The sequence below is a fragment of the Triturus cristatus genome, chromosome 10 (assembly GCF_964204655.1).
Source record: "Triturus cristatus chromosome 10, aTriCri1.1, whole genome shotgun sequence".
Classification (NCBI taxonomy): Eukaryota; Metazoa; Chordata; class Amphibia; order Caudata; family Salamandridae; genus Triturus; species Triturus cristatus.
Window position 1 is genome coordinate 1,238,530,927 of NC_140593.1, and position 21,732 is coordinate 1,238,552,658.

Sequence of the window (21,732 nt, forward strand, 5' to 3'; positions counted from 1 at the left end):
GCGTACGACTTCCAGGGGAATGCTCGGCCCTGTGACAGCTGCCATAGATCCTATATACTATCTGGTCATCAATGACACGCGTACAACCTCTGCCATAGATCCTATACACTATCTGGTCATCAATGACTTGCTGCCTGGACCTTCTGCTAAACGGACCTTTGCCTTTTGGAATCCTGTACTGGGCTGTTGTTTAGTTTGCTGCCCCACTGCTCGCCGGACCCGGTTCGCGGTTCCCGCATCGCAGAGGAAGTCGGCGGGGGACTTGTGCTTGTGCAGTGGCTGTGACGACTGGGGAGTCTTGGGGCATCGCTGCAGGGCTGCGAGCGTCTCTGCAAGGACTCCATCTCCCAGGAGTCCCTGCCTGGCCAATCTGCATCACCTGGCCCGCTCTCCCGGCTAGCCCCGCCTCCTGCGCGTCACATACTTTCTATATCAGTGGCGTCTGCTTCCGCTGCACGGGAGCGCGCGGGAGCGTCCCGGGAGAAGCCGGGGACAAGGGCGGGACCGTCTGTGGCCGTCCGTGGTCGGTTGTGGTTGGGTTGGCCCACCCCCCTCGATCTGTTTTGTTGTGTTTGTACTTTGTGGATTTTTGCTGGTTTTGTTTGTATTTCACCATCCTTGGGTGTTTTAGCCCCCCTATAAAACATGCCCTTACATTCAGGGAAAGAACGTTCTGTGAATTTGCAGACATCTAGTGGGGTGGTATCTGGCCCTCTAGATGCCTTTCTAATTAGAGCAACGGGCATTTTGGAAAAGGAGATAGCCTTTGCGGAGAAACGGCTTTCTCTAGATCTTATTACTGGGAAACGCTCATCTCTAGGTCGCATTGCCTTAGCGCCAAGCCCCCAAGCACCCGCTATAAGCACCACCCAGTTATCGCTTCCCGTTCTGGTGGATGTCCATCCCGTGGTGGAGGGGGAGTTTTTGAATTCATCAGTTAGCAACTCCCACACCAGTGTTTCGCCTGGTAGTGGGGGAGGGGATAGTGTGCTATCAGCAAGCCCAGCCTTACTGGACTCTACTAACGGGGACTCACAGATGAACATACCTGGAAAGAGAAAGAGAAGGAAGGGCCGCCAGAGGGGGGTGCAACTAAAAAAATCCCGAAAGTAAATAGTACACTCCAGCCCACCAGTGCTCCGGAAACTAATACCTGTCATCAGTCCCCTATGATCATAAGCAATTTTCCTATTTACCCCTATGAATCACCTAGGAACTTGGCTACCAGTTCCAGTAACAATTGTAAGGATGATGGCCTTATAAGCAAAATAGAAATATTATTAAAAACACTTATGCTTCCACTATTAGAGCGCACTAGACTTATGAACTCGAAACTGGACGCTCTTGAGAACCTGGTTAATGGTAATATGGGCATGTTAAACAAGCTAATAAATGCACAAAAGGTATCATCCACTTTATCTGATATTCTAAACCCCCAAGGAGCCGTAGGTACTATCAAGCAGTCCCTTCCAGCTACTGCTAAACAATCTAATACCCGAACTGTCTTAACCAACTTTGCAGGCGTGGCCCCTAGGGGAGGGAGCTCAAATACTAATATAACATCTAATAGCAAAGCAGGTGTTGCTGCACAAGTCTTGCCCACCACGAAGGTTAGCTCCAAACCTACCACATTGCCCAAACCAAGCACCTCCAAATCCACTGCTGCTGCCCCTGCTTTGAATTCTTCAAGGGGTGGTCCCAAGTCGATCTCACATACTAAGTCAAGCAATAGAGTACAGGGGAGTCATCATAATAATCAAACTAATCCCACTGTGGCCCCACAGAAGCTCAACAAACAGGGTCCCCCCTGCACTGATTTACCCCCTGAGGCCACTCCTTATACGATTGTCTTAACAGGCGTCTCAACCCTAAGGGAAGATACAACTGAATCCTATGGGGATCTTAAAAACAAGGTGGTCTTTTGGTTAAATAAAAACAGACCCCTTCCCCCGTCCTCTGGCACAGAAATATTGAGTGTGAGGAGAGTACACTGGGTGGGGCACTGTCCGAAGGACCTGGAAGGGGATTGCATTGTGATAAATTTCAGGGACCCTTGGGTGGTGGACCATATACGTAGGGATGCTAGATTTGGGAGGATGGGCGATGTGCAGTCTTTAGGCCTCAGTTATTTTTATCCCAAAAGAAACACAGTGCCCTTTTTTAACCCCCTAATGTCCAGAAGAAATGTTGGGAGTGTACCGGTTGTTAGGCTTCCATACTCACCTTTTCTCCCCCAATTACACAACCGTTTCGAACCACTCTCTGGCCTGGAGGGTATCGATTGACTTAGTCCCGAACCTGGCAGAGGGAGTCATTGTAGCATCCCCACTATTGGGGTTGCATGCCTATCCAGTGGGGGAGATGGGCTTCCTGAGTCGGTCAAGGTCCCCGAGCGAGTGCTAGGGGGTAGTTCGTCAGTCGGTTTTCCACCACCCGAGGGTGGGGAGACAATAACAGAGCATGGGGACACGAATTGAGCTGCTCCAACCATGCTGGACTCTTCACTTAAAATAGCCTCATGGAACATCGCTGGCCTAAAGGGACGAATTGGCTCAGAAGACTGGACAGATTTCATAGACACCTATGATATCTTATTATTTCAAGAGAGTTGGGCCCCTGAACCGATATTTCGGGAAGGCTTTCTTAATTTTTTTAAACCAGCAATCAAGGGTACTAAGGGTAGAGCTTCCGGGGGCCTGGTAATCTGGGTTAAGCAGTCCATTAGTTATAGACCAGTGGATATTTTGGTTAATAACCCCGATCTTCTGGGAATTAAGTTAATCAAGGAGAAACATCGGGAAATCATTGTTATTAATATATACGCTCGAGGACATCCCAGTGGGCGATGTCCGGTCATCTTAGAGGAGCTGGATTCTTACCTTGAACTTATTGGGAGGGATAAATTAATACTTATTGGGGGGGATTTAAACTGTACTTTCGAACCCCTGTTAAGCGATGATGAGGATTTGGGGTCTGAGGAGGATGCTGTGTGGAATATCCCATCCCTATCATTAAATAATATCAAAAAGGCCACAGAAGCGGCTCTGTATTGGGCAGGGCTGTGTTTGGAGTGGGGTCTGAGAGCGGCTAATGGTCGCACGATATCTGACAAGGCTGGTAAATCCACATTTGACAATGGGGTTAGCCAAAGTAGAATTGATTACATTCTGGTTAAAATAGAGTACTGGTCTCTCTTGGAAGACATGGCTGTCATTGACCATCCCATGAGTGATCATAACCCCTTGTCCTTAAGTATAAAGCTCCCTGGTGGACTTGTTAGATCCCCTGTAGCCTCGTGCATTACCGCCGAGGCTATCCTAACCAATGATAGAAGAAGGGTTAAATGGAGCAGGGTTGTGGAGGACCCCACCCTGCTTAACGGCATATCATTGGAAGTATCATCTACCTTGAATGCCATAGCGAACCTATCTCCGAACGAGAGTGTTATCCACCGGATTAGTGATTTGCACGAGCAGTGTTTTATTAAACTCATAGCCCTCCTTACCTTACCACCTAAGCTAGGGAAACTAAAAACTCCCAGTTCTAGTAGGAAATGGTATAATAAAAAATGCAGGGAAGCTCATAGTGGGCTAATAAAAGCCATCAAGTCTAGGGTGACCACCGATATTAAAATGGCTCGCCAACGGTATAAAAAAGTCCAGTGGGAGGCGAAGAGGGAGTGGGACGAAGCCCACTGGACAAACTTGCTTGAGGCTTGCCTTTCGTCTAACCAGACTAAGTTTTGGGAAGTCGTGAAATGGGGCAGGAACCCAGACTCCCAAACCCCTGCAAATCATGTACCAGTAGAAGCATGGGTGGACTTTTATTCAACCCAGTTTAGGGACCCAGACTATAAACCTCTTGTTGACCCGGGGATCTTCGCGCCTTTGCCGCCCACCTCTTGTCATCCCCTGGTGTTTACGAATGATGACTCCAAGACTGCACTTTGTTTGGTTCAAGCGGGAATAGCCCCTGGGATGGATTGCATCCCGGCAGACTTACTTAAAATCAACCCCCACCTTTGGGTTCCCTACGTTACTCAGCTTGCAAATGCCATTGCTAAGGGGGCTAGGATCCCTGAGTCATGGAAGGGGGCGGAAATTCTTCCTATATTTAAAAAGGGGGACCGCTCGGCTCCCGGAAACTACCGCCCCATCAGTCTCATTGACTCCCTCCAAAAAATTGTTGCCAGGATGGTCCTCGCCAGGGTTCAGGGGTGGATGGAGTCGGAGAGCATCCTTTCTCCGATGCAGGCTGGCTTTAGATCAGGTACCAGCACCATTGACCAGGTCTGCAGATTTATTCTGATATACTGGAAGGTGGTGCTGTTGGGCGGCGGGTCTATCCACGCCGCCTTTGTGGACCTAAAGTCCGCCTTCGATCTGGTGCCCAGGGCAAAATAGTGGGCTGTTCTGGGCACCTTAGGAATGCCACAAGAACTCCTTGAACTCCTGGTAAGATTACACGAGGGCAATTTTGTTAGGGTGAGGTGGGGAGGTCAAGGGCAGGTGACAGATAGTTTCCCCGTAACACGGGGTGTCCGCCAGGGGTTCGTTTTAGCACCTACCCTCTTTTTACTGTTTATTGACCAGGTGGTGAAGTTCTTTGCAGACATTCCTACTGATGCACCGACCCTGGGTGGGACTAAATTTCCCTTGCTCATCTTTGCAGATGACACTTTAATCCTATCAAAGACGCGTAAGGGCTTCCAAACGGCCCTAAACAGATTTGAGGATTTTTGTAAATTAAACGATCTGCAAATAAATGTGAGCAAGACTAAATTTATGGTTCTAACAAAAAATCGCCCCATAAAGAGTTGTGTAAGCATGAATGGTGTGGGTCTGGAACAGGTGGAGGTTATGACTTATTTAGGAGTAACTCTAGACTCTCGGCTACTTTGGAAGCCCCAGGTTGATGTTCTTCGCTTAAAATTTGCACGCCTCACGGGCTGTTTGATCCAGGAGCAAAAAATGTCTCTTACCAAAAGGGTAATACCGGCACTTAAGATCTATGACGCAAAAATTAGTTCAGCTATACTATATGGGGCTGACCTGTGTTTTTTTTTGGACCTATACCCTTTGGTAACAGTCCAAAACAAATTTTTGCGTAATTTGGTAGGACTACCCCAATCCACCCCAATCAAACCTCTCTTGTTGGACATGGGTTGTAAGTCTATCAAAGAAATGGCACGATATTGGTTGGTTGCGTTGTGGAGACGGATTTGGATATCGCCGGATCTAAGTCTCTTTGCTACTGAACTTGCGGAAGTAAGATCTATCCTGGGTTCTAGCAACATCCCTTGGTTCCGTGAAGTGAAAAAAATCCTGGATGAAATGGGTCTTATCCAACTGTGGGATTCCCCGGGGAGTTCTGTTTTCCCTTCCAAGCAAGCCTTCAAGTCACAGTACTGGGCATCAGTTAGACATCAATCTGTTGTGTGTTCCGATGGCGCTTCCCTTTCTGGCAGATTTCTGGTGCATAAATTAGATCCCTCCCTGGAGAATTACTGGGATGTTATCACCAAGAGTCTGGACAAAAAATTATACCACCAGTTTAGAGTAGGGTGTTTGCCAGTAAGGTCTTTTTCCAAAAAATGGGCTGGTAGTTTGAATGAGTGTAACGATCAAAAGGAGAGTGTGGGCCACTTCTTCTTTGCTTGTCCCGCTTATCATGCCCCAAGGAACAAATGGATTAGGCCCGTCTTCCAACGGACGAACATCAGTAGATGCATAGAGGCATTGTGGGCCCAAGAACTAACACCTCAGAATTGGTTGTAATTGGGGTAGCAAAGTACCTAGGGTGGGCTTGGGTTATTAGAGCCAGACATTCTTAATTATCCTGGTTTTTCAATTTTAACATTGGGTTTTACTCCACTTTATTCTGCGTCTTTAAATACTGTTTAATTCTTTCTTAAATCGTGCATTGTTATGCACTAATATGATGTTTTAAATAATTTGCTTGTACGATTGATTGATCTTAATATCTTTTTATGCAATTGTCTTTTATGATATAACAATCGAAATAAAGACGTATGAAACCTGAAACCTGACATGCGTACAACTTCCAGGTGAATGCTCGGCCCTGCTACAGCTGCCATTGATCCTATATACTATCTGGTCATCAACGACATGCGTATGACTTCCAGGTGAATGCTCGGCCCTGCGACAGGTGCCATAGATCCTATGTACTATCTGGTCATCAATGACACCCGTACAACCTCTGAATTAAATGCTCGTCCCTGCGACTGCTGCCATAGATCCTATATATTATCTGGTCATCAATGACATGCATACAACCTCGGATTTGAATGCTCGGTCCTGCGACAGCTGCTATAGATCCTATTAACAAACTGGCCATCAATGACATGTGTACAACCTCTGAATTGAATGCTCCGCCCTGGTACAACTGCCATAGATCCTATATACTAACAGGTCATCAATGACATGCGTACAACCTCTGAATTAAATGCCCGGCCCTGCGACAGCTGCCATTGATCCTATATATTATCTAGTCATCAATGACATGCGTACAACTTCCGATTGAATGCTCGGCCCTGCTACAGCTGTCATAGACCCTATGTACTATCTGGTCATCAATGACATGTGTACAACTTCAGAATTGAATACTCGGCCCTGCGACAGCTGCCATAGATCCTATATAGGTCATCAATGACATGTGTCCAACCTCTGAATTGAATGCTCCTCCCTGCAACAGCTGCCATTCCCAGAGTCCCTGCCAAATTCGAGGGGAAGCTCCTCTATCCTTGCTAGTGCACCAGTCGGGTCAGGGGTGATGACCGCTATATCGTCAGCATATGCTAACACCTTGGTCTTGTACCCTCTGACCACAACTGGTCTAATATCTTGATCTTGTATAATTGTATTTATAAGGGGGTCGATATAAAGTGTGAAAAGGATAGGGGAGCAAGGGCAACCCTGTCTTTTGCCCTGGGCTATCGGAATCCTTTCTGTCTCCTTACCCATAAGTAAAATCCTTGTGGAAGATTGATTATACATAGCTTTTATACTTGTTAATATACGTGGACCGAATCCCTTTTTCCAAAGATTATTCCAGAGATATGTCCACTCTACCTGGTCGAACGCTTTTTGAGCGTCGAGCAGTATAAGGGACATCTGCTGCCCTGGAGCCTCTGCTATATCGAATAATGCTATAGTGCGGCGAATATGATCAGTGGTCCCTCTTCCTGGTATAAATCCGTGTTGCCACGGACTTACCAGAGGTGTAATAATTCTAGCCAATCAGCAAGCAATAATTTTCGAGTAAAGTTTCTCATCGGCATTTATCAAGGTTATTGGTCTGTAAGAAGAAGGGTCATCTGACATTTTGCCTTTCTTTAAAAAAAAGCATATATTAGTCTCTTGCCAAGACTTGGGCAGAATACCCAGTTACCCTGGTGTGTTACCCCCACACCTCCCACAGTGGGGTCAGCATGGCATCAGTGTGGCAGAGTGAGTCGCCCTGGTGTGTTACCCCCACACCTCCCACAGTGGGGTCAGCATGGCATCAGTGTGGCGGAGTGAGTCGCCCTGGTGTGTTACCCCCACACCTGCCACAGTGGGGTCAGCACGGCATCAGTGTGACGAAGTGAGTCGCACTGGTCTGTTACCCCACACCTCCCACAGTGGGGTCAGCACGGCATCAGTGTGGCAGAGTGAGTCGCCCTGGTGTGTTACCCCCACACCTCCCACAGTGGGGTCAGCACGGCATCAGTGTGGCGGAGTAAGACCCTGGTGTGTTACCCCCACACCTCCCACAGTGGGGTCAGCACGGCATCAGTGTGGCGGAGTGAGTCGCCCTGGTGTGTTACCCCCACACCTCCCACAGTGGGATCAGCACGGCATCAGTGTGGCTGAGATTTACCCTGGTCTGTTACCCCCAGACCTCCCAGAGTGGGGTCAGCACGGCATCAGTGTGGCAGAGTGAGTTACCCTGGTGTGTTACCCCCAGACTTCCCACAGTGGGGTCAGCACGGCATCAGTGTGGCGGAGGTAGTTACCCTGGTCTGTTACCCCCACACCTCCCACAGTGGGGTCAGCACGGCATCAGTGTGGCGGAGAGAGTCGCCATGGTGTGTTACCCCCACACCTCCCACAGTGGGGTCAGCACGGCATCAGTGTGACAGAGTGAGTCGCCCTGGTCTGTTACCCCCACACCTCCCACAGTGGGGTCAGCACGGCATCAGTGTGGCAGAGTCGCCCTGGTCTGTTACCCCCACACCTCCCACAGTGGTGTCAGCACGGCATCAGTGTGGTGTTGTGAGTCGCCCTGGTGTGTTACCCCCACACCTCCCACAGTGGGGTCAGCACTGCATCAGTGTGGCAGAGTGAGTTACCCTGGTCTGTTACCCCCAGACCTCCCACAGTGGGGTCAGCACGGCATCAGTGTGGCAGAGTGAGTTACCCTGGTGTGTTACCCCCACACTTCCCGCAGTGGGGTCAGCACGGCATCAGTGTGGCAGAGAGAGTCGCCCTGGTGTGTTACCCCCACACCTCCCACAGTGGTAACAACACTGCATCAGTGTGACGCAATGAGTCGCCCTGGTCTGTTACCCCCACACCTCCCACAGTGGGGTCAGCAGGGAATCAGTGTGGCGGAGTGAGTTACCCTGGTCTGTTACCCCCACACCTCCCACAGTGAGGTCAGCATGGCATCAGTGTGGCGGAGTGAGTTACCCTGGTCTGTTACCCCACACCTCCCACAGTGGGGTCAGCAGGGCATCAGTGTGTCGGAGTAAGTCACCCTGGTGTGTTACCCCCTGTTGGACAGGCCACACAGAGGGCTGGCTCCCCCCCCGCACGACAGGGCCCGAGCTCCGGCCCGCCCAGCATACCCCCGTGACAAGCCCCTGTACTCCGTCTCCCGACGGACCCCCTGCCCTCGGACCCCTACTCATCACGGGGTCCAGCCCCACCGGCTTCCCCGGCCAGGTCAAGCCGCCATCTTGGGCCCTGCACCACGCGGCCGCGTGGCCTCCCCTCGACCCTAACCCCGGGCCTGGCCGGCCCCGACATCCCGGCACCACCATCCACCCAGGAGGTGAGCGGACCACTTGGCAGGTCAATGGGAGAACGAAGCGTCAAGAGCTCTTCCCCCGCCAGGTGCCGATCGCCTCCAGCAGCCCCCAGGCGCTGGCTCCACCCCCTGCTGGGTGTCTGGACACCTTCATCCCGGACCCTCCGACCTCCAAGTGCGAGGGTCCGGACATCAAAGGGCACCAGCCCTATAACTAAGACAGCTCCGGAGCAGGAAGGCAGTTGTATCCTGGAGTCGAGAGACACCGAGTGAACTCAACCCTGACGGTCTACTGGCGCTGCCGTAGCCCGCTCTTGCGAACCATCGTCCTGCCTGCTGGCGCTGCCGCGGCCTTCTGCAACCTTCATCTTCCTGGGACCTGCTGGCGCTGCCGCGGCCCGTTGTACCGACCATCCTCACCGGGACCTGCTGGCGCTGCCGCGGCCCTCTGCAACCTTCATCTTCCTGGGACCTGCTGGCGCTGCCGCGGCCCGTTGTATCGACCATCCGCACCGGGACCTGCTGGCGCTGCCGCGGCCCATACCACCTAACCACCAAGCTCGAGGATTGTGAGCTCATCACCATCTCATCCGAATTACCTGATTGGTAAATAGACTGTCCCGCTACCCCCTTCCCTACCTTACGAGACTCTAATCGAGGGGACCCCTGAGTCCAGACCTCCTTGTACCATTTTACCGTACCTTAAATAAGTGTCGATAAAGATCACTGAACCTTATCCGTGTGTGATATCTGTCTGTGGGGGGGAAGTTACTTGTCTGTACGATCGCTGGAGACGGCTCTCCCCGGAGACCTCTCCTCCTGACCCCGGCCGACCCTCCCGGTCCGTCTACCTTTTCTAACATTGGTGGCCAGCGGCGCGATCCGAATCAACGCGTAATCGTACAGAGAGTAGCTCACCCCACGACAAAGCACGATGTCGACCAAAGATAGCAGCTCCACCGAGAAGTTCCAAATGGAGAAACTAGAGGAGTACAACCACCGCGAACTGAGACAATTTTGCATAGAACTTGGCATTGCTACCACTGGCCTGAGTACCAAGGATGACCTAAAGCACGCCCTTGAGTCGTGGACAGAAACGGGGGTCGCAAGACCCTCCGACCAAAACAGCGTCACACCAGAGGGGAACGCCACGACTCCCGAGGAACGGGGAACGGGCCTATCACCGGAGGAGATACGAGAAAGAGACAGAGTCAGACTGCACGAATTAGAGATGGCACGACTCAAGATGGATGGGGAGCTCAAGTTAGCTGAACAGAAACTCAACCTCGAGCAGATGCGGATTCGAGAGGAGCGAGAAGAAAAACAGAGACAGAGAGAGCTGGAAGAGAAAAAGATAACGCTCGAGCACGAGCGCCAATTGGCAGAGATAGAACTGCGCAAACAACATAAGGACTTGGGGGTGCCTGAAAGACCCCACACCCCGGGACCAACGGAGAAAAAAGTTCACATCCCCAAGGATGTGGTCCGCGAGTATGTCCGAGAAGACGACATACAACAATGGTTTAAGGCCTATGAGTTCGCAATGACCTCCCACCGGATCGACCGGAGTGATTGGGGAGCCGGACTTTGGGGGAGATTTATCAACGAGGGTCGCGATGCCCTGCTGCAGCTCCCCGATCACCAAATGTCGTCCTACGACCACATGAAGGCTGCCCTCCTCACCCGCTACGGCCTCACGCCCGAGATGTACCGCCAGAGGTTCAGGGATTGCACCCGGATCCCAGGTACCACTTGGGTGGAATACGTGAACTATTTCAGCCGGGCCTTCGAGGGTTGGATCAAGGGAAGTCAGGTCACCACCTACGAACAGCTCTTCAACCTCATGGTATGGGAACACCTGTCAAACAACTGCTTCGTCGAGCTCCGGCAGCATCTACTCGACAGTAAGCTGACTGACCCCCGGCAGCTCGCCGCCGAAGCTGACCGGTGGGAGAGCACCCGAGTGGGCCGGAAAGGGCCACACGACCAGAACAGAAGCAACCAAGGCCAGCACCGTCCTCGGGGAGGAGGAGGAGGCCAGGGGCGGGGGAGAGACGCCTTGCCAGCAACAACCGTGGCCAGCACCCCGCCGCCGACCGGCCGGGGCAACCCCCCATTGCGGCCTGGGTACCGAGCCAACGTCACGTGCCACAGATGCCAGCGACTAGGCCACTACGCCAACGATCCGAACTGCCCGCTGAACCAAACGCCCAAACCCCGCCAGGTAGCTGCCGCTGCCCTGGGGGAGGAGCAGTCGTTGGAGGGTCCCGAGGAGTGTGAGCCGGACCAGCAAGGGTGGGAACCGGCCGCCATGGTCCTGGCATGCTTAGGGGGAAGAGACATGGTTCCGCGGGCTCCCCTACCCGCCAACACCAGGAAATACGGTCAGTGGGTGACCATTAATGGACAGAGAGCTGAGGCCTTGCGCGACACCGGCGCCAGCGTGACGGCCGTCCGCTGTCACCTGGTGAAGCCCGAGCAGATCTTGCCGAACATTCTCTGCCCCGTCCGCTCGGCAGATAACTCTGAAAGCATGTGCAAGATGGCCTGCGTCCCGTTTGAATGGGGAGGGGTCTCCGGCCTACTGAAAGTGACGGTCCGGGACGATGCCCCCGTGGACTGCCTCCTGGGGAATGACCTCGAGAGTTCCCCGTGGGCCACCGTCGAGAGAAGAGAGCACTTGGGGATGCTGGGCCTCCCGGACTGGGCCTGCATAACCACCCGATCCATGGCCGGCCGGGCCGCCCCCCGATCAGAAGAAACCGAATGGCCGGCACCTCCGCCCCCGGTTGCCCCCGTAGAGGACAACGGCGAGGCCGACCTCCCAGACCCGGCCCCCGAAGAAAACGCGCAACCCCAGGACCTTCCGGATCTGGCTCAGTGGCGGCAAGAAGGGGGGCCCACCCAAGAACAGTTCCGCCAGGAGCAAAAGACCTGTCCCTCCCTCGAGGGGCTTCGCCAACAAGCCAGCACCCAAGCCGCCGGGGACACCACCGGAACCCACTGGGTCTACTGGGATAACGACCTGCTCTACAGCGAGCAAAGAATCGCCGAGCTGGGGGCCAGTCGAGTTCTGGTGGTACCGCTCCGCTTCCGAGACTTTCTACTCAACCTAGCCCACGATGTCCCCCTGGCTGGGCACCTGGGCCAAGATAAAACGTACAGTCGACTGGTGACCCACTTTTTCTGGCCAAAAATGAGGAATGACGTCCTGAACCACTGCCGATCGTGCCCCACATGCCAAGCAAGCGGGAAGAGTGGCCGGAGGCTTAAGGCTCCTCTACAACCCTTCCCGGTGGTCACCACCCCGTTCGAGAGGGTGGGGATAGACATTGTGGGGCCGCTGGACCCTCGCACGGCACAAGGACACAGGTTCATCTTGGTACTAGTGGACCATGCCACCCGCTATCCCGAGGCGGTGCCCCTACGGACCGTGACCGCTCCAGTGGTTGGCCGGGCCCTGATGGGGATCTTCTCCCGGGTAGGCTTCCCCCGAGAAGTCGTCAGCGACCGAGGTACGAACTTCATATCGAAGTACATGAAGTCCCTCTGGCAACAATGCGGGGTCACCTACAGATTCACGACCCCCTATCACCCCCAAGGAAACGGACTAGTGGAGCGGTTCAACCGCACTCTCAAAGGGATGATTGGGGGATTGGAAGAGCCTCTCCGTCGCCAGTGGGATGTACTACTCCCGTGCCTCCTCTTCGCCTACCGAGAAGTACCCCAGAAGTCCCTCGGCTTTAGCCCCTTTGAACTCCTATACGGACACCCTGTGCGAGGGCCCCTCAGCCTCGTGAAGGAGGGCTGGGAGTTGGCCCCCCTAACGACCCCTCCAGACGTCTTCAAATACCTCCTGGCCCTACGAAACCAGACCCGGCGCTTCAGGGAGATGGCCAAGGCGAACCTCGAGGCCAGTCAGGAGGACATGAAAAGGTGGTATGATCACAATGCCTCCTCCGTTGAGTTCGAGCCTGGGCAGCAAGTATGGGTGATGTCCCCCACCGAACCATGTGCCCTGCAAGACAAGTGGACGGGGCCCTTCAAAGTGGTCGAGCGTAAAAGCCCCGTCACTTACCTCGTCGACATGGGGTCCACCCGGAACCCCCTGCGGGTCCTCCACACCAACCGGCTCAAACCACACTTTGTGCGCTCCGAACTAAGCCTCCTGATGGCGACCGACAGTGGTACAGAAGAAGACTCCGAGCCCCTCCCGGATCTCTTAAAGACTCAGGAGAAGGACGGCTCCGTGGATGGGGTCCGGCTCTCCGACGCCCTCACTTCGGAGCAACGCCAGGACTGCCGGGACCTCCTGCTGCAGTTCGCTGCCCTGTTCTCACTCACCCCCGGGGTCACCCCTTGGTGTTTGCACGACGTAGACACCGGGGACAGTCCCCCTGTCCGGCACCGGGCCTACCGCGTACCAGATCGGGTACGGACCTGCATACAGGAGGAAGTGGCCAAGATGCTCACGATCGGGGTCATCGAGCCCTCGGACAGTCCCTGGGCCAGTCCAGTTGTATTAGTTCCCAAGGCCGCTGCCCCCGGCACCGCCCCTGAACTGAGATTCTGCGTCGACTACCGGGGCTTGAACGCTGTCACCCGGACCGACGCTCATCCCATCCCCCGAGCAGACGAGCTGATCGACCGGCTGGGGGCCGCCCGCTACCTTAGTATCTTCGACCTGACGGCGGGCTACTGGCAGATCGGCCTCACACCCAGGGCTCAGGAACGGTCAGCCTTCTCCACCCCCGAGGGCCACTATCAATTTAAGGTCATGCCCTTTGGCATGAAGAATGCCCCCGCCACATTCCAACGTCTTGTGAACCAGGTCTTGGCAGGGCTCGAAGAATTCAGCGCTGCCTACCTGGACGATATCGCTGTATACAGCCGCCACTGGTCCGACCACCTCCGTCACCTCCAAGAGGTCCTCCAAGCCCTCCAGCGGGCCGGCCTCACCATTAAAGCCGGCAAGTGCCAAATTGGCCAAGGGTCTGTGACCTACCTGGGGCACCAAGTGGGAAGCAGGCTGGTGGCCCCACTACAACTTAAGATTGCTGCCATCCAGTCCTGGCAGCCCCCCGTCACCCAGACCGAGGTCCGAGCCTTCTTAGGGCTCACCGGCTACTACCGGCGGTTCGTGAAGGACTACGGCAGCATCGTGGGGCCCCTCACGGGACTCACATCCAAGAATCAACCGAAGCGGGTCCACTGGACTCCTGATTGTCAAGCGGCCTTCGAAGAGCTGAAGGCCGCCCTGTGCACCGCCCCGGTGCTCCAGGCCCCCGATTACAGTCGGGAATTTGTAGTACAGACCGACGCCTCCGACCACGGCATCGGGGCCGTCCTCTCTCAGCTGAACCCCGAAGGTCATGACCAGCCGGTGGCCTTCATCAGTCGACGTCTCCTGGCCCGAGAACAGCGTTGGAGCACAATCGAGAGGGAGGCATTTGCAGTAGTGTGGGCCCTCAAAAAGCTCCGGCCCTATCTCTTCGGTACCCACTTCCGGGTACAAACCGACCATCGACCCCTGCAATGGCTGATGCAGATGCGGGGGGAGAACCCAAAACTCTTGCGCTGGTCCATTTCCCTGCAGGGAATGGACTTCACTGTGGAGCACCGGCCAGGCCAAGACCACGCCAACGCGGACGGCCTGTCCCGCTTTTTCCGCCTCGACGAAGAGAGTCCCCAAGGAGATGGGTGACTCTCCCCGCCTTCAGCTGGGGGGGACGCATGTTGGACAGGCCACACAGAGGGCTGGCTCCCCCCCCGCACGACAGGGCCCGAGCTCCGGCCCGCCCAGCATACCCCCGTGACAAGCCCCTGTACTCCGTCTCCCGACGGACCCTCTGCCCTCGGACCCCTACTCATCACGGGGTCCAGCCCCACCGGCTTCCCCGGCCAGGTCAAGCCGCCATCTTGGGCCCTGCACCACGCGGCCGCGTGGCCTCCCCTCGACCCTAACCCCGGGCCTGGCCGGCCCCGACATCCCGGCACCACCATCCACCCAGGAGGTGAGCGGACCACTTGGCAGGTCAATGGGAGAACGAAGCGTCAAGAGCTCTTCCCCCGCCAGGTGCCGATCGCCTCCAGCAGCCCCCAGGCGCTGGCTCCACCCCCTGCTGGGTGTCTGGACACCTTCATCCCGGACCCTCCGACCTCCAAGTGCGAGGGTCCGGACATCAAAGGGCACCAGCCCTATAACTAAGACAGCTCCGGAGCAGGAAGGCAGTTGTATCCTGGAGTCGAGAGACACCGAGTGAACTCAACCCTGACGGTCTACTGGCGCTGCCGTAGCCCGCTCTTGCGAACCATCGTCCTGCCTGCTGGCGCTGCCGCGGCCTTCTGCAACCTTCATCTTCCTGGGACCTGCTGGCGCTGCCGCGGCCCGTTGTACCGACCATCCTCACCGGGACCTGCTGGCGCTGCCGCGGCCCTCTGCAACCTTCATCTTCCTGGGACCTGCTGGCGCTGCCGCGGCCCGTTGTATCGACCATCCGCACCGGGACCTGCTGGCGCTGCCGCGGCCCATACCACCTAACCACCAAGCTCGAGGATTGTGAGCTCATCACCATCTCATCCGAATTACCTGATTGGTAAATAGACTGTCCCGCTACCCCCTTCCCTACCTTACGAGACTCTAATCGAGGGGACCCCTGAGTCCAGACCTCCTTGTACCATTTTACCGTACCTTAAATAAGTGTCGATAAAGATCACTGAACCTTATCCGTGTGTGATATCTGTCTGTGGGGGGGAAGTTACTTGTCTGTACGATCGCTGGAGACGGCTCTCCCCGGAGACCTCTCCTCCTGACCCCGGCCGACCCTCCCGGTCCGTCTACCTTTTCTAACACCCCCACACCTCCCACAGTGGGGTCAGCACAGCATCAGTGTGACAGAGTGAGTTACCCTGGTGTGTTACCCCCAGACCTCCCACAGTGGGGTCAGCACAGCATCAGTGTGACCCAGTGAGTTACCCTGGTCTGTTACCTCCAGACCTCCCACAGTGGGGTCAGCATGGCATCAGTGTGGTGGAGTGAGTTACCCTGGTCTGTTACCCCACACCTCCCACAGTGGGGTCAGCAGGGCATCAGTGTGGCGGAGTGAGTTACCCTGGTCTGTTACCCCCCACACCTCCCACAGTGGGGTCAGCACGGCATCAGTGTGGCAGAGTGAGTTACCCTGGTCTGTTACCCCCAGACCTCCCACAGTGGGGTCAGCACGGCATCAGTGTGGCAGAGTGAGTTACCCTGGTCTGTTACCCCCAGACCTCCCACAGTGGGGTCAGCACAGCATCAGTGTGGTGGAGGGAGTTACCCTGGTCTGTTACCCCCACACCTCCCACAGTGGGGTCAGCACGGCATCAGTGTGGCGGAGTGAGTAGCTCTGGTGTGTTACCCCCACACCTCCCACAGTGGGGTCAGCACGGCATCAGTGTGGCAGAGTGAGTTACACTGGTCTGTTACCCCCACATCTCCCACAGTGGGGTCAGCACGGCATCAGTGTGGCGGAGTGAGTCGCCCTGGTGTGTTACCCCCACACCTCCCACAGTGGGGTCAGCATGGCATCAGTGTGGCGGAGTAAGTCACCCTTGTGTGTTACCCCCACACCTCCCACAGTGGGGTCAGCACAGCATCAGTGTGGCAGAGTGAGTTACCCTGGTCTGTTACCCTCAGACCTCCCACAGTGGGGTCTGCACAGCATCAGTGTGGCAAAGTGAGTTACCCTGGTCTGTTACCCCCAGACCTCCCACAGTGGGGTTAGAACGGCATCAGTGTGGCAGAGTGAGTTACCCTGGTCTGTTACCCCCAGACCTCCCACAGTGGGGTCAGGACGGCATCAGTGTGGCAGAGTGAGTTACCCTGGTCTGTTACCCCCAGACCTCCCACAGTGGGGTTAGAACGGCATCAGTGTGGCGGAGTGAGTTACCCTGGTCTGTTACCCCACACCTCCCACAGTGGGGTCAGCAGGGCATCAGTGTGGCGGAGTGAGTTACCCTGGTCTGTTACCCCCACACCTCCCACAGTGGGGTCAGCACGGCATCAGTGTGGCGGAGTGAGTCACCCTGGTGTGTTACCCCCACACCTCCGAAAGTGGGGTCAGCACGGCATCAGTGTGGCAGAGTGAGTCGCCCTGGTGTGTTAACCCCACACCTCCCACAGTGGGGTCAGCACGGCATCAGTGTGGCAGAGTGAGTTACCCTGGTCTGTTACCCTCAGACCTCCCACAGTGGGGTCAGCACAGCATCAGTGTGGCAGAGTGAGTTACCCTGGTCTGTTACCCCCAGACCTCCCACAGTGGGGTCAGCACGGCATCAGTGTGGCAGAGTGAGTTACCCTGGTGTGTTACCCCCACACTTCCCTCAGTGGAGTCAGCACGGCATCAGTGTGGCGGAGACAGTCGCCCTGGTGTGTTACCCCCACACCTCCCACAGTGGGTTCAACACGGCATCAGTGTGACAGAGTGAGTCGCCCTGGTCTGTTACCCCCACACCTCCCACAGTGGGGTCAGAACGGCATCAGTGTGGTGGAGTGAGTCACCCCTGTGTGTTACCCCCACACCTCCCACAGTGGGGTCAGCAGGGCATCAGTGTGGTGGAGTGAGTCACCCTGGTGTGTTACCCCCACACCTCCCACAGTGGGGTCAGCACAGCATCAGTGTGGCAGAGTGAGTCGCCCTGTTGTGTTACCTCCACACCTCCCACGGTGGGGTCAGCAGGGCATCAGTGTGGCGGAGTGAGTCGCCCTGGTGTGTTACTCCCACAGTGGGGTCAGCACGGCATCAGTGTGGCGGAGTGAGTTGCCCTGGTGTGTTACCCCCCACACCTCCCACAGTGGGGTCAGCACGGCATCAGTGTGGTGGAGTGAGTTGCCCTGGTGTGTTACCCCCACACCACCCACAGTGGGGTCAGCACGCCATCAGTGTGGCGGAGTAGGTCACCTTGGTGTGTTACCCCCACACCTCACACAGTGGGGTCAGCACGGCATCAATGTGGCAGAGTGAATCACCCTGGTGTGTTACCCCCACACCTCTCACGGTGGTCCTCAGCACATCATCAGTGTGGCAGAGTGAGTTACACTGGTCTGTTACCCCCACACCTCCCACAGTGGGGTCAGCACGTCATCAGTGTGGCGGAGTGAGTCGCCCTGGTATGTTACCCCCACACCTCCCACAGTGGGGTCAGCACGGCATCAGTGTGGCGGAGTAAGTCACCCTTGTGTGTTACCCCCACACCTCCCACAGTGGGGTCAGCACAGCATCAGTGTGGCAGAGTGAGTTACCCTGGTCTGTTACCCTCAGACCTCCCACAGTGGGGTCTGCACAGCATCAGTGTGGCAGAGTGAGTTACCCTGGTCTGTTACCCCCAGACCTCCCACAGTGGGGTCAGGACGGCATCAATGTGGCGGAGTGAGTTACCCTGGTCTGTTACCCCACACCTCCCACAGTGGGGTCAGCAGGGCATCAGTGTGGCGGAGTGAGTTACCCTGGTCTGTTACCCCCACACCTCCCACAGTGGGGTCAGCACGGCATCAGTGTGGCGGAGTGAGTCGCCCTGGTCTGTTACCCCCACACCTCCCACAGTGGGGTCAGCACAGCATCAGTGTGGCAGAGTAAGTCGCCCTGTTGTGTTACCTCCACACCTCCCACGGTGGGGTCAGCAGGGCATCAGTGTGGCGGAGTGAGTCGCCCTGGTGTGTTACCCCCACACCTCCCACAGTGGGGTCAGCACGGCATCAGTGTGGCGGAGTGAGTCGCCCTGGTGTGTTACCCCCCACACCTCCCACAGTGGGGTCAGCACGGCATCAGTGTGGCGGAGTGAGTCACCCTGGTGTGTTACCCCCACACCTCCGAGAGTGGGGTCAGCACGGCATCAGTGTGGCAGAGTGAGACGCCCTGGTTTGTTACCCACACACATCCCACAGTGGGGTCAGCACGGCATCAGTGTGACAGAGTGAGTTACCCTGGACTGTTACCCCCAGACATCCCGCAGTGGGGTCTGCACAGCATCAGTGTGGCAGAGTGAGTTACCCTGGTCTGTTACCCCCAGACCTCCCACAGTGGGGTCAGGACGGCATCAATGTGGCGGAGTGAGTTACCCTGGTCTGTTACCCCCAGACCTCCCACAGTGGGGTCAGGACGGCATCAATGTGGCAGAGTGAGTTACCCTGGTCTGTTACCCCCAGACCTCCCACAGTGGGGTCTGCACAGCATCAGTGTGGCAGAGTGAGTTACCCTGGTCTGTTACCCCCAGACCTCCCACAGTGGGGTCAGGACGGCATCAATGTGGCGGAGTGAGTTACCCTGGTCTGTTACCCCACACCTCCCACAGTGGGGTCAGCAGGGCATCAGTGTGGCGGAGTGAGTTACCCTGGTCTGTTACCCCCACACCTCCCACAGTGGGGTCAGCACGGCATCAGTGTGGCGGAGTGAGTCGCCCTGGTCTGTTACCCCCACACCTCCCACAGTGGGGTCAGCACAGCATCAGTGTGGCAGAGTAAGTCGCCCTGTTGTGTTACCTCCACACCTCCCACGGTGGGGTCAGCAGGGCATCAGTGTGGCGGAGTGAGTCGCCCTGGTGTGTTACCCCCACACCTCCCACAGTGGGGTCAGCACGGCATCAGTGTGGCGGAGTGAGTCGCCCTGGTGTGTTACCCCCCACACCTCCCACAGTGGGGTCAGCACGGCATCAGTGTGGCGGAGTGAGTCACCCTGGTGTGTTACCCCCACACCTCCGAGAGTGGGGTCAGCACGGCATCAGTGTGGCAGAGTGAGTCGCCCTGGTTTGTTACCCACACACATCCCACAGTGGGGTCAGCACGGCATCAGTGTGACAGAGTGAGTTACCCTGGACTGTTACCCCCAGACATCCCGCAGTGGGGTCTGCACAGCATCAGTGTGGCAGAGTGAGTTACCCTGGTCTGTTACCCCCAGACCTCCCACAGTGGGGTCAGGACGGCATCAATGTGGCGGAGTGAGTTACCCTGGTCTGTTACCCCCAGACCTCCCACAGTGGGGTCAGGACGGCATCAATGTGGCAGAGTGAGTTACCCTGGTCTGTTACCCCCAGACCTCCCACAGTGGGGTCAGGACGGCATCAATGTGGCGGAGTGAGTTACCCTGGTCTGTTACCCCCAGACCTCCCACAGTGGGGTCAGGACGGCATCAATGTGGCGGAGTGAGTTACCCTGGTCTGTTACCCCACACCTCCCACAGTGGGGTCAGCAGGGCATCAGTGTGGCGGAGTGAGTTACCCTGGTCTGTTACCCCCACACCTCCCACAGTGGGGTCAGCACGGCATCAGTGTGGCGGAGTGAGTCGCCCTGGTCTGTTACCCCCACACCTCCCACAGTGGGGTCAGCACGGCATCAGTGTGGCAGAGTGAGTCACCCTGGTGTGTTACCCCCACACCTCCGAGAGTGGGGTCAGCACGGCATCAGTGTGGCAGAGTGAGTCGCCCTGGTGTGTTAACCACACACATCCCACAGTGGGGTCAGCACGGCATCAGTGTGGCAGAGTGAGTTACCCTGGAGTGTTACCCCCAGACATCCCGCAGTGGGGTCTGCACAGCATCAGTGTGGCAGAGTGAGTTACCCTGGTCTGTTACCCCCAGACCTCCCACAGTGGGCTTAGCACGGCATCAGTGTGGCAGAGTGACTTACCCTGGTCTGTTACCCCCAGACCTCCCACAGTGGGGTCAGGATGGCATCAGTGTGGCAGAGTGAATTACCCTGGTTTGTTACCCCCACACTTCCCTTAGTGCGGTCAGCACGGCATCAGTGTGGCAGAGAGTCGCCCTGGTGTGTTACCCCCACATCTCCCACAGTGGGGTCAACACGGCATCAGTGTGACGGAGTGAGTCGCCCTGGTCTGTTACCCCCACACCTCCCACAGTGGGGTCAGAACGGCATCAGTGTAGTGGAGTGAGTCACCCCTGTGTGTTACCCCCACACCTCCCACAGTGGGGTCAGCAGGGCATCAGTGTGGTGGAGTGAGTCGCCCTGGTGTGTTACCCCCACACCTCCCACAGTGGGGTCAGCAGGGCATCAGTGTGGCGGAGTGAGTAACCCTGGTGTGTTACCCCCACACCTCCCACAGTGGGGCAGCACGGCATCAGTGTGGCGGAGTGAGTCACCCTGGTGTGTTACCCCCACACCTCCCATAGTGGGGTCAGCACGGCATCAGTGTGGCAGAGTGAGTTACCCTGGTCTGTTACCCCTACACCTCCCACAGTGGGGTCAGCACGGCATCAGTGTGGTGGAGTAAGTCACCCTGGTGTGTTACCCCCAGACCTCCCACAGCGGGGTCAGCACGGCATCAGTGTGGCAGAGTGAATCACCCTGGTGTGTTACCCCCAACCCTCTCACGGTGGTCGTCAGCACATCATCAGTGTGGCAGAGTGAGTTATACTGGTCTGTTACCCTCACACCTCCCACAGTGGGGTCAGCACGGCATCAGTGTGGCAGAGTGAGTTACCCTGGTCTGTTACCCCCAGACCTCCCACAGTGGGGTCAGCACGGCATCAGTGTGGCGGAGTGAGTTACCCTGGTCTGTTACCCCACACCTCCCACAGTGGGGTCAGCAGGGCATCAGTGTGGTGGAGTGAGTTACCCTGGTCTGTTACCCCACACCTCCCACAGTGGGGTCAGCAGGGCATCAGTGTGACAGAGTGAGTTACCCTGGTCTGTTACACCCACACCTC